Source organism: Catharus ustulatus, chromosome 14 (genome assembly GCF_009819885.2).
Source record: "Catharus ustulatus isolate bCatUst1 chromosome 14, bCatUst1.pri.v2, whole genome shotgun sequence".
In the NCBI taxonomy this organism is placed as follows: domain Eukaryota; kingdom Metazoa; phylum Chordata; class Aves; order Passeriformes; family Turdidae; genus Catharus; species Catharus ustulatus.
In genome coordinates, this window is record NC_046234.1 from 8,907,251 (window position 1) to 8,921,697 (window position 14,447).

Consider the following 14,447-nt stretch of genomic DNA (forward strand, 5'->3'; position numbering starts at 1 on the left):
TCCTGGTCCAAGACCTGCCTGTGTGCTGGTTCAGGGGACAGGCTGACTCCCTGTCTGGTTGACTTGAGAGGCTCAAGAACCCTAGGGGCAGATCCAGCATTTCAAAACAGTATGGGAATGAGATGCACTGATCACCATCAGCCTAAAAATGTGTCAGATGAGTAACACTATGTTGTAGACGTGTCCTTGAATACACTGGCAGGAGGACTTTCTGTGGGAGTCCCCCAGGAACAGGCTGAAAACACCACAGGCACTGTGGAAAATGGTAAATGGGGATGGAAAGTGGCCAAAGGAGGGAGAGTACCATCCAAGTGGAGCCTCGGCTCTGCAAACGTTCCAGCTCTGCGCATGAATGGAAGCAAGTTGTTTCCACCCCTTCTACTGAGGTTTCTTCTCATATTAGAAGGTCACCAATTATTTTTGACTGATCAGCAGAATTTCTTCTAGGCTGTATAAATTTAATGTGGCCTTTTATTCCATTGTGTAGCTACTTCTTCCAAGGGACATCTCTTTATTGTTGGAGTAGTTCATGGAGACAGCACTGCTCCAAGGAAAGGGGAGGAGGAGGAGGACTTGCACAGATAGTCTGCCTGGGATTTAGATAGCAAGAGGCCAAAAGAGATTGTTTACAGTCTGGCCTAGTAAATGAATTTAATCTATATAAACTCTTGATAAGAGCTGGTTCCTCAGACACTAAGTGTCAGAGTAATTCACTGGCACCAGGTTTATGTTGATAGAGGAGCTGGTTCATATATATTTCCTTTTTAATTTACATTTTACTGTTTTCTGTTTCTGGGAAATGAACTAAGCAGAACTAACACCACTTAGGGAAAGTGTCTGTGTGAGGCTGGAGGAAAATCTGGCTGGACAAATCTGCTCGTTCAAATTTGTTGCTGTACTGAATTTGAATTAGGCCTTTCAAATATCTTGGTTTAAACAAGCTGAAAAGGTAGGCTGGAGGAGCAGGACGGGGGAAACTGTTTTTATCCTCTCTGCTGACATCACCTTTAGTCCTGTGCACATGGTCAGGCACTGGATGACAGACCTGGATTTACTAGGAAGTCATTGATCCCAAGGGAAAATAAAATTAGGGGTCAATGCTGTCCTCACTCACATGTGGGTCAAGGCTTTTTAGATCAGTATTAAAAGACCAGTGGTGGCTGTGAGGGGAAGAGACAACACATAAGTGAATTTGCTTCCCAAGGCCTGGAAGGTGTTTTTGTTCCTGTTGAGAAAGAACTTAGAGGAGGGCTGTGCATAGGGTCCTTATGTACTGCAGGGGCTCACAGTCCCACAGAGCCATTGCTTCTGAGGGGCTCTGGAGGCAAAGATTTAAAATGAAAAGATTCTCTGAAATACAATGTGATTCATAATAAGAAAGTACAAATTAAGTAAGGAGAAGAAAATAGCATCTGTTGAAAACAGATTAGTAAGTAGTGTGCCTGTGGATGCCTGGGTAGCTTTACCAAGTAGTCAATTAGAGTCAATTATCACCCTCAAACTCCTCATCCTGTGTTTAGTATGCTTGCAGTGTGTCCAATTTAGCTTGTGCTGTTTCATAGGTTCACAATTTTCTCTCTGTGTCTGAAATGATCTAGCTGGAGACACCAGGAAAGTGCCAAGCTTTAAATATATGACAATTGTAATCCTTTTGACTGAAACCTGATTTGATTCAGTTGAAAATGACTTTAGTGTATTGGATTTACGGTTCATTTAACAAGTGCTGTAGATGTCAATACATTAGTGTAAACCTGATGCAGGTAGTAATTTGGTTTCTAATGAGGTTCCCCAGCAGTATCCAACTATGAAAAATGGGACATTCTTCCTTGGAGCACAAAGTGCACCTGCCTGATGGCAGATGTTTTCTAGGGCCCTGCTACTTCACTTTCTGGGAAGAGAATGGTGTTAAATCTTGCTGTGGGCTTTAAAAGTGCCTTAAACTGATCAAATGTTAAAAGAACAGATTGGAAAGAATAAAAGATTGTTCTTTAGAAGTTTTGTTTTAATTATTGGTTTAAATTACAACTTTATCTCTTGCAGTCTTAACTGTGCAATTGCTGCAGGTGCAAAATTTCAGCCACATTTAATGGAACTTTAAAGAGAAACCTTTTATTTTTATGTGACTGTGTGATCAGGTGTTCTCCTTACCTCTCTATTGCCTTCAAAGCCTTTTGCTGAGTGATCCTCCTGGTGTAGTATGGAAATAGGTGTAGTACAGAGAGGCCAGGACAGCGAAGGCAGTGATGTCTCTCGTTCCCTGACCCTCCTCTTCCCTCTCTGGACATTAGTTTCAGAAAAGCAGCTGTAAAAAATATTGCCCCCTTTCAAGGCAAAGTGTGTGGCCAAAAGCCTGTCAGGTATCACAGTAGTTTTAAGTAACCTTTTCCCTTTGGGAGAGACCCTTCTATGCTGGGCAGCCCTCAGGCACACCTTCATTCAGCACTTGTGCTCAAAAAATGCTCTTAAATTTTTTATGTGCTGCCAGGTAGCTTTTGTTTCAGCATCAAGCTGATTTCCACAGGTTGAGACATTGCTGATCAATATGAGGGTATTGGAGAGCCTGACCCCAGCAGATTGTGCTGGTGTGAGTAAGGGTCCAGAAGATATGTTCAGTCTTACACAAAGGGGCCTTTCACCATCTCTCAATTCTCTCCATGTCTCAGCTGGAAATACAACTCCTTTTGCTCCTCTGTACTTCTTAATTTCCTTCCTTTGCTGTTATTTATCTGCTAAGTGCTATGCTGCACTAGATAATGGAAGAAGCTGTTCAGAATGAAATGGCATGGCATTTTCTGCCCTTTTGTAAACTATATAAAATAAAGATGAACTTTTCTGCCCGTTTCAGCCAAGGCACAGCTTGCTGTAGGGTGTTGGCTCTTTATTTTCCCCTGGATCATGGCAGACTCCAGCCAGCTGTGTGTCAGGAGCTCTGGTCACAGCCTCTGTGTAAAGATCAGTGTCTGGGGAGCTGCTTGCCCATGGGCACAATTAAAAGTGTCTCTTTGGGGTATGTCATCTCCAGAAGAAGGAAGAACAGTAAACTGAATTCACTGGCTGCAGAGAGGTGGCTCAGGGGTTATGCAGTGCTGAGTACTGCAGTGTCTGTAAAGTGTCTGAACAGACCCTGCAGTCTACAAATGCTGCTTTAGATAGGAGCCCCTAGGAAAACTATTCCAAAGTACCTTTTACCTGTTACTTCAGAATTAAAGTGTTGAAAAATCACAATAAGCTTTGTTTTCCCTTTGGGAATTAATAAGCCTCACTTGAATCAGGGGTATTTTTTAATTCTGAGTGAGAGTGTCCATACAAAGACTTAATGCAGTTTAACTGAGCCTTTCCATCTGTCTTTTTTAGATCTGCTTAGTTTTCTTAACAGTGCACTGGTCTAGGCAAATCTCAAGTTTTGTGTTCCTCTGCTTCAGAGAGAATTTCTCTTCTGAGGTACTGGCTTGGAGGGTGGCAGACCACAGCTGCCAAGCAGAATTTACAGGCAGGTTGTATGTGTTAGTTTTATTGTCTCATTTTGTATATTCATGTTTAATGAATCCAGATATAATTAATAGTATGGGCATACCCAACTGCTAGTCTGAAATCAGAAAAACTTACCTGTTGGAGTCTCAAAGGTGGAGTTCACAGCTCAGACCCTTCCTCAGCTCCCCTTTCCTGGCTGGGATGAAATAGCAGCAACCCTGTGGCAGAAGAACACGCTGCCTGCCTGGGTCATATTTCCTGCAGGATTTGCAGCAAACAGCATCTTTCTACCACCACTGTGAGATATTTGTGTGGCCACCAGATAGCAGTAACACCTGCACAATGTTTTTCAGCAGCCAAGGCTTCAGCCTTTGGCGATTTTGTGTCTTCATGTGTTTGTTCCTAGTTCTGCTCTTGTAGCACTGTGAAGGTACGGGAGGGCAGAAGTACCTGCACCACCATCTCCTGATGGTCTAAAACCAAAATCAAGGTCAAAACAGTCACAGAATTACAATACATAAATTCATGTGAAGTTATTTTTCTTGTCATCCTCTTTCTGTTCTTACAATTCCTGTTTTCTAGGCTCTTAGGAAGCCACAAATGAGTTGGTGGGTTTCTGCTCAGGCTGCTTTAATAATGGTGTGAGTCTGAGACAACCTCAGGTTTCCAAGCTCTGGAAATTTAGAATAAAGAGCCTTGTTGTTCATGTCTGAGATCTGGAAATGCTGCTTATTCCCTTCAGGTCCCTTTTATCATGCAGCTTGACAGAAATATTTTGTTTGTTATTTTAAAAAAATGTGTTTGTTAAAAGTTAATATTTTTTTCTTGTAAAGGCTCATCCAGCCTGGTATTACATTAGCAATTCTACTTTGTTCTTCTGTGAAGCAAGTTTCAGTTTACAGGTACATCTACTTTCCATTCCACAGCTTAAAGAAAGTCGTCAAAAAAAATCTTAAAACCTACTTAATGAAGCCTTTAAAATGCTCATCCTGCACTTTTGAGTGAAGAGCAATTTATATTTCATAAAAGTAGAAGCAGAGCTGCAAGCTGTAAGTAATTATCATATAATTAAATGTCTACTATGAAAGAAATGAAAACTCAGGCTTCTTGGGAGGCTTCCGTGACTGGTTTATGCAATCACAAATTAAATTACATTTCTTTACCTTATGAATGTTCTGGAGGTACATTAATCTAGTCTGGAGGTGCACCTTGAGACTGCTAAGCTGTGTTAAAAGGGGAAGGGAGTTTATCAAACCAGTAAATTCCATGGGCCAAGAAGAAGAATGCATAAATATCTGTGATGGGTTCTGCAAATGTGATTGTGCTTTTCTTGTCTGGAAATGTTTGCAGCTAATAATGAAGAAAACCCCTATGTGAGTGGCAGTTTAAGTGAACTGTTGTGGTGTTAGATTGCTGAGTTCCAGTGGCCATGCCCTTCTGTGCAGAAGAGAAAAATATTGTCCATTTGTTAAAAGTGTGGTGGGGGGTGTTGGGTGTCAGGCGACTTGGACAGAGGATTAACTCTTCATGTGTTTAAACTTCCTCTGTGCTTAGCTAGGAATCCCCTTCTACCACCAAAAGGGCAGTGACTGTGGGTGGCACATCTGCTGGGATGTTGAAGGGAGCAGCCTCAGCTCTGTGTGTGAACACGTCTGTCATGTCACAGGGGACCAGCTCTGCTTCTGCCAATGTTTATTGGAATGGTGGCATTCACTGCAGGAAATGTCATGGTAAGAAAAGTGATGAAGTAGTGGCACATCAACACGTGCACTGTGTTTTCTTGTATGTTGTTGGCATTTTAGGTGGTATGTGGTTGACTTTCACCTGAATGTGGGACAAGCTGAATTAATTAAAGACAGGAAGCCCTGAGCTGGAGCTGTTCTAATTTAAGGAGCTGCTGCCAAAACAATCTGTGTGGCTTTATGCAAAAATGAGAGAGGTATTTTCCTGAACTGATGGCAGTTTCTGTACAACTTGGCTTTAAGAACTGGAAGAGTGAATGTTGCATCATATTTTTGCAAAGTATTTGGCTTGCACAAAACTCTTTACAACAAAAGGACTGTTTTAGTCATGGCTTTCTGAGAAGCTCTGGCACCATGCTGCTGAAGGGGCTTCTTTTAGATCAAGTGTCTCTAGACCACAAGAATATAATTTTTATCTCCTCAAATGAAGATAAACTTCATGGTGCCTTCAGTGTACAGTACAGTGATGGTTAATAATCTCAATTCAGAGCTGTATGCAGTGGGGTGATGACAATGTAATGGTATTCTTTATGGTGTGTCAAGGGGACATATAATTGGTGTTGGCTTTTCTTTCCCCTCTTTTTCATAAGGTTAACTACTTTAACCTTGGTTTCAGGCTGTATTTTTTTCTCACTGCATTTCTCCATTATACATTATTTGGTTTGGTTACAGTCACTAGACTTTAACTGCTCTGACATATTAATTTTTAAGGGCACAAATGACTTCATTAAAATAATGTCCTTCAGATAAGTGCACTTGGCATTGTGATTGGAAGTGGACTAAAGGAAATACGAAGCATCAACTCGTCTACATTAAGAATTTATTATGGGAACCCAACCCAGTAGAATATGTATTTGAAATGCTTCTTTGTTAACTTTTAGAAGCTCAGTGTGTAGCCTATGTCCATGAATTGGTTAGGAGTTTAATTTCTAATATGGATTAGTCAAAATTTTTTTCTATATTTACAGTCTCAATTATATGGAACACTGCTTTCTTAATATCACAGAATCATAGAAGGTTTGGGTTGGAAGGGACTTTGAGGATCCCCCAGTCCCACCCCTCTGCCAGGGGCAGAGACCCCTTCCACTAGACCAGGCTCCTCAGGGCTCCATCCAGCCTGGCCTTGGACACTTCCAGGGATGGGGTGGCCACAGCTGCTCTGGACAGCTGTGTCAGGGCCTCACCTCCCCCAGAGTCCAGAAGATCTTCCTGGTTTCTAATTTACAACCACTCTCTTTCTGGTTTCCCTTCTGCCAGGCTTTACTTTCTGTGCTGTCTGGGAGTGCTCCCAGACCCCAGTGTTACCTGGCCTGGGGCTGGAGGGATCCTGCAAAGCTTCCTCAGGGTCTGCAGCCTCACCTGGGGCTGGAGGGGATCCTGCAAAGCTTCCTCAGGGATTGCAGGCTCACCTGGGGCTGGAGGGGATGCTGCAAAGCTCCCTCAGGGATTGCAGCCTCACCTGGGGCTGGAGGGGATCCTGCAAAGCTTCCTCAGGGGCTGCAGCCTCACCTGGGGCTGGAGGGATCCTGCAAAGCTTCCTCAGGGGCTGCAGCCTCACCTGGGGCTGGAGGGGATCTGCAAAGCTTCCTCAAGGATTGCAGGCTCACCTGGGGCTGGAGGGATCCTGGCAGCTTGTTCTGAGGTGTCCTGAATTGAAAAGTTGCACCAGATGTGTACTAATGCAGCTGAAAGCTTTTAGCTGAGTGATAATTTCTGCTTGCCCTTCTCCAGGGCTGTCCTTAGCTCTTGGAAGGGCTTTTAGATTTTTTCATTAATCAGCAAGTCTGTAGAAGGGAAATGCTCTGAGATAGCAATGGTCCGACGGGCCCGTGAGCGTGTGCGTGCCGCAGAGCACGTCCTGACATCCAGCATCACCCAGCACTGATTTTACCTCGTGCTGGAGGCCGGGGAGGGCCTGAGCCAGAATTACAGCCTATTTTTCCTGCCTCCCCCAGAGCCTCACAGCTCATTTGATGAACACAGTGCACTGCTTTGGGGTGATGAGGCCGCTTCCAGAGCAGCACTGTAAAATGAGGTATATAAATGCTGAGCTGCTGCAGATTAAAAAACATTTCCTAAAAATAAAGTTAAAATTGAAGCTGACCCAAGTTAAAAAGCAATTTTCTGAGAATGCAAAGGCATAAAGGAAAGTGCCTTAGCATGATTTTAAGTGGGCCTCTGAATGTGGGAGATAGACAACAGGAATAAAAGGACTCACACCGTGGTGGGGTGCCACAGACGGAGACCCTAGAGAAACATGCTAGAAGCAAATTTCAATTAAATGAGCATACTTCTTACAACTATTAAATTCTGCCTAGATAAATGGATTTTAGAAGAATATATGTATTTTTTGAACCCATGAAGTCACTTGATAAGATAGTAATAAATCCATCAGAATTTCTGCTTTGACCAAAGCTTATCTGTAATACAGGATTCATTTCAATACCTAAAGCCATTTTGGGGAGGGAAACGACTTTCCCAGCTTTGGAATTAGATTTCTCTGGAATGGGTATTATGTTCTTGACCCCATATCACTGCTGTTGAGGAGCAGCAGTATTTAAAACCCTCTGTAATGCAATAAGCTGAGCAGCTCTGTGTGTGCTGTGCTGTTAGAAGGCAGCACTGATGGTGGCCCTTGTTAAGGCACTGAATGTGTGTGAGGTAAACACAGGGCTTTCTCAAGGATAATTAATAATTTAATCTCTGTGAAGAAGAAGTTTCTCTTCATTTATCCCAGCTACTCTTTGATTTTTCTCTTCAGGCCATTTTAGCTGGCTTTCTCCCCTCCTCACCTGCACAGGTTGCCTTTTATAATAAGCTCTTTCAGCAAAAAACCAGATTTCATTTCTTTCAGATTTCAGTAAGCTTTTATTTCTTGTAAAAAATAATTGAAACTCACTTTAAAAGACATTCTATGGTTGAAGAGACCACCTTTTAAGAAAATGGCATGACAAAAGGCTGCCTGTGGCTGTATGAGTGACACTTGCTTTGCCATAACCATCGTGGCCAGGCTGAAGATCAGGACTAACGTGAGTGTGAGTGTGCAAAGCTGCAGGAAATCCTGTGACAGAAATTCAGCATAACCTGGGGAGGCAGGGAAGGGAGATATTTCCCTAGTTTATGTTTACCCTGTAACATGCAAGTGATTTAACAGTTCTAGCAGGTGCTGATTGCAAAGTGACTGACACATATTTTGAATATATGTTTTCAAAGTATTTCCCTTGACAAATTTAAATTGAGCTAACAATTCTTTTAGCACACCAAACTAAATTAGCTATGGCTCTGTTAGTTGGCTTTAAGTATTGCCTTTACCACTCCTGGTAGCTGGAACAGTTGTGCTTTTGTTTTACAATTAATATTGCAATGAAAACTTGTAAGGTACTGTAGGCATAAATATTTAATATCTTCCCTCCATGTTTCTTTATTGCTGAGCTGGATGATAAGTTAGTAATTCAGACTGAAATGCAGATAAAACAGTAATGTGAACTGTTTAAATCTGCATTTTTCCAAAGCTCCTGAGGTCAAGATGACTGCATTCTAGCGAGAATATTGCTATTTAAAATTGTTTACCTCTACACTTCAGCTGAATGCTGCTGTATATGATAAATGAGGTAAATAAAGGTGCCTTTCGGGTCCCAATAACTGCACAAGAAACCTGATCATTCTCACTAACGTAAAAATAATTTAACAAACGGAACAGTGGCACAGCAGCCTAGAAAGAAATTTCTGAAAATGGCAGCACATATGGCCAAGGTCTCTTCAGGCATAATTCAAATTTGGTTTTTTAACTTCCCTGTTTTTAGTAGATTTGTTTAATATTTAATGCAGAAAAAACTTTATGTTTTCAGGGTTTACTGTCACTTTTGCAGAGTTTACCTAATTTCTGATCTAGACATGAAACATGATTTATTTTTCTCCCATGATAACTGGTAGCACTTCACCTTGTGGGTAAAAGATGTTAAAATTCGTGGTGTTGTTCCTCAGGAAAAGGCAGACAGTTGATACTAGGCTCAGATTTTCATCTCTTTAGAAACACAGCTATGTCACTTTTACCAAATAGAACAATGTCTTTAAAGGCAGGGGTTAACACCTCTGTCCCACTCTCATTTCCTCCTCCTCCTTTCCTTCCTTCTCTGTCTCCCCCACACAATGGTAATTTCTGAGCAGATGGAGATATTACTGTTTAATATGAGTAATCTTTGCACAAAACTGGTGGGCTTTTTCTAGGCAGGACAGGATCAGTTGGCTTTGTGTTTTAACAGCATTACCATCTGAGGGAGAAAAAGTGCATCCATTCTTTTGTTACCATAATCTGAGTTATCTGCTGTGGAAATGTGCTTTGGTCTGAGAGAATTTGTATGGAATTTGACTACTGCTTGCTTAAGCAGGATAAAAGTCTTGGGTGTCTGTCTTGAGTACACAGTCAGAGAGCACCAAAGAGATTTTATAAAATTTAAAATTCCTCTTCAAAGGACAGTTTAGCTGCAGGTTTTGTATATTTATCTGAAGAGTCAACTTGTGCCCTAATCCACACTTTGATCCACTGTGTAAGCCTTTCTGTTTTGTCTTGCAGATGCGAAGGTACCTCCTCTAGCAATGCAAATAAAAATAGAGCTGATGGGAAATGAAACTTTATTAGAGCCTTGGGATCCTGAAGACAGTTATCCCAATGTCTACTGGATAAAACCACAGCAAAAGCAAACATAACAACCATCTGTGAGAGTCTGTCTCAATTCCAGCTGTTTGAATCCCATCATTACTTGAAATTTGTGGATGCTAGAATCTCCTTGGCCTCATTACATCTGAATTGTGAGAGGCTGGATGTTGCTGGTGGGCTTTTCACAACCTTCTTCAGACAGCTCCTGGCAGCTGTGGGGATGAGCTTTTCCAGGTGGAAAGAGGGATGTGCCATTACCACACGCACCTTACAGTCACAGCTGCAACTTCTGGGTTCAGGTTCCCACCTACTGGTGCATTTGAAATCACTGCCCTAAAAGAACCAAGAGCCAGGTTTCATTAACACATCCTGGTAGAAGCACAGATGGTGCATTTCAAAAACAAACCAGGAAACACTTTAAAATAAATGAGGAGCTGTTAATCTCTCCTTTGGTGGCTCTTTTAACCAAATGTTAATGGGGTTGGGCAGAGGCTGTGCATGTGCCAGATATTTCTGTCTTTGCTGTGATGGGAGCAAATGAAGACAAAGTGGGGTTAATCTAATTTATCTATCCATCTCAATCCCCATCTCTGCAGAGAAGGACTCGGAGCTTTCCTGATGAGCACCTCTGCTAGGAGGGCAGTGAGGCAGCAGCCAGAAATCCTGGTGAGCAGCACCAGCTCTGGCCGTGCTGTGGAAAAAGGCTGTATGGAAATGCCTGGGTGGTAGGGCACTGAGAGATGTTTTCAGATGGCCAGATTAGGAATATCCTCTCATTAGGGGCCACACAGCTCAGAATGGGGTTGTGGGTATATTTTATGCTGACATTCTTCTGTCAAAGCCAAGCCTGTTTATGGGAAAATGGTTAGTATTAGTGAATGTCCCATTTTCAAAAGGTTTTTTTAAAATGTATTTTCTGTTCAAAGGCATTTATAACTTGGCATTTAAGTACAAAACAAACCCCCAGATTTATTGAAAGTAACAAGGCCAAAGCCACTCTTAAGTAGTTTTAACACTACTGAAGCATTTTTATCAATAAGACCATTTTGTTTTAACCTTTATTGGTTCTGTCTTTTTATTAACTCAGTAACATTTCCTAGGATTTGGCCTTCTTGTCTAATTGATGTGTATTATATTAATTTACTCTTTCATTCTCAAAATTTCTTTTAGGATGGCAGAGCAGTTTCTTTGAGTGCGGCTTCTCTCAACCTGTCACGGCCTGAAGGATGTCACTGGCACTGGGTGCATCAAGGACAGTGCTGAATTCTGGACACTGAATTCTGGAGTGGTGACACTGTGCAAGAGGGGGACAGCACTGAAATCTGGCCTGGTCACTCTGCTCTTAAATGAGCTTCAGGATAGGCACACTTCCTCTGCAGGAACACAAACTATTCTGCACTGAGAAAACCCATCTGCATGTTGAGATCCTGTCAATATTACCTCACAGGAAACCTGTTGTGGTTTAACTGGGCAGTTCATAGCAAAAATAACAAGTGTGCCTGTGGGAAGTTTTGGCTTTGTATTTTTTGTAATTAGCAGATAAAATGCTGCTTGGAAGCAGCATAAGCCTGAGTCTGTGCATTTGTGAAGAAATGCTGTCTGTGTGAACATGGAACCAGTGTGGGTCCAGGAGAGTTTCTGACGTCTCACTTGGCAAATGTAGGTGATTTGACATCCAGGATGAACTTGTGCCCTTCAAAGGGCTTGGGGAACAAGTCTAAATTTAGGTGTCAGTGGAAGAGAGAAGCTGGGGAGCTTGGTTTGGGTGGTGGCCCAGAGCACTGATTGTATGCACACATCCCTTCCTCATCACAGTCAGTGTGATGTCCTAACAAACGTGCCAGCACACCTCTGAATGCGACACCGTTTTCTCATGGCTACTTTTGTTGCTGTGCTATTTTTTCTGTTGCTCTACACAGCGTCTTGACTTAGTGGTATTTGCTTTACATGTAGATTTTTTGCTGTTTGTCAGTGCATTGGCCTCATGCCTTCTGTGTGCTTTCCCCTAGAAGTCCCATATAACCAGCTTGTGTTAAACTGGTGGGATTTCCCCTGGACTGTAAACAGTTTCTTTTGCTCCTATTAGTTTGTTTGGAAAGTTGGAAAGCTGGAGTAACAATCATTGGTGTCAAACTCTTATGAATTATTAAAAGGAGCACAGCAATGGGAGCTACACATAATTCCTCATTCTGAAAATGAGCACGACTTATGTTATTGCTGCAGTAATTACCTAAAAATACTTAATACTTAATTACTTCCAAGGTGTCAATCTTCATAACAGTTTATTGAAAGATTCTAATGGGTGTAGCAGCTGCTTCCACAAACAAATCTATTTGTGGCTGAACCTGACATTCTGCTGTAGATATTATTCCACCTCAATCAACACTATTTCTCCATGTATATCTCGTTACAGCTGTAACAGATTGGCAAGAGAGGGTTTTTCCAACTGCAGTGGGAATTGTTCTGCTCACTCACGACTTCCAAACTCACACTGCTGGAGCCAGTAGAAATGTTTGCAAGCAATTTATTACAAAAAAGAACTTGAAACAGTTGTTTATGATGCTGGTATTGACTTATTGCTATTTCAGCTGTGCAAATGACTGGTTGATTATTCAAATGCTCCTCTTTTGGGAATTGTGAGCTGGGTGAGAGAGTTGGTGTGAGGAATCAATATTCACCTGTGTGATGCAGATAGGGAGCCTTAGGGAAAGGGCTGTGGTGTCAGTTATGGCAGGGCTGTTCCCTTGGGCTCCCGGGCAGAGGGTGCAAGTTAGAAGCACATAATGTCTATTAGTCACCAAGGTAGAATTCCTGCTTGTGCATTTTTATTGGTCTTCACTGCCAAATTGCCTACTGAGCATTTTGAGCAGACTCACTCTGGAACTCTGTGGACATAGTGAAATAAGACAGAGCATAGTTCAGAAATCGAAAATCAATTTCTCTCTTTTTTTTTTTCTCTGCACAGAAAATATGTAAAAATACCCAATTAATAAATATATGAACAGAAGCAACTTGAGGGGCAATAGTTCCTAATAGCAAGCTCTACCTTAATTTGAATAATATTGAAATCTATTAACCTGTGCCTTCAAACCCTGCTGTGTTCCTGCATTGCTTTTCTTTGCTTTTCTGTCTTTTTGAAACATTTGCTACATCAGATATTACTAAGAACTGCAGGACTGTCCTTTCTCCATTTCAGCAGCAGGAGTTTCATGCCTTTGAAACACAAGGGTGTGAGTTCAATCCTCCTACTTCTGCAATGTTTTTAGAGACCAACACTGCATTACAATTTACTTCTACAGACCTTGCACTATCCTTAGAGTCACATCAGTGACTGAGACACTTAATGTCCTTTATCACCTTCTGAGCTATCCTTCAAACATCCCTACACCTTGACCAAGTTAAGATTGGTTGCAGGTTTTGCTGTCTGCCTGGCTTTCTCCCACTGACCAAATTTTGGCCCAATAATTTTGGCCCAACCACAGAGGTCTGGTTGGCTGACAGTGCAGAATAGAGTAGAAAATTATGAGCAGTCTAATGAGAACACCTATTCTGATTTCTGGTAGTTTTCCATTCATTCTCTGAGCAAGTAACAAGTGTCTTGAGACATAAAGTTTGTTGTTTTGAAAACCTGTATTTTTTATTTATCACTATGGATGCTTCTCTGTACAGCCTTACTAAATCTTCAGAGCTGCCACACTGCATTATGCATGTGTGGCACTGTAGTTTGCAGATAACTAATTTAACCAAGTATTCTATTAAAAAATGCACTGCAAATCTTGTTAGAGGAGGCGCCTGCTATGAGCAACACTTGAGTGGTGTCAGCAAACCGAGCTGACTTTGCACAGTTTTTTCTGAATTAGTTGGCCCTTGTCCTTGCAGAATATAGCACAGTGGTATTACACTGGAGAGGAGCTGGGTTTTTGTTAAATATGGGTATTGAGTTCAATCTGGTTCACCTGAGGAGAGAAGCTGATATCAACGAGTGGTAGGCAGTGAGCTTCAATTCAGCAGTCGTGGGTGAACATTAGGAGTTCTGCTGACTTCCATGAGATGAGTTGTATCAGTTATACATGCAAATGCTCAGGCTGTGGATGGATGTGTAAGGAAAATGAGAATAGTCAACACTGATGTTCATGAAACTGGGAACATAGGGGTGGGCTAAAGTTCTCTCTACATATTGATCACTAAGTGTTTTCTCTCCCTTAAATTACTTTGGCTGAACTATGCTGAATTAAAACTGGTGTCAGAATTACATTTTTTGACCTTCTAATGGATTTTTCAGCACCTCAGATGTTACATAGGCTATGGCTGCTCAGAGCAGTCTAGGCAGCAGGAAAAATATCTCACTAGAAGATGCTCCCTCTTAAATTGTAAAAATGATTAAAAATGGAGATATGACTTTTTAAATGTGTTCCTGTTCTCAGGGATAAATCTGCTACTGAATTATTTCCTCATCTGCATGAATTATCCTCATCTGCATGAATCATCCTCATCTGCATGAAAAAGGTTTGACTTTGGTGGGATTTTTTTTAATTTAGAAAATATTAAAATAAGGAAGAGAATTAATTCAAATCCAA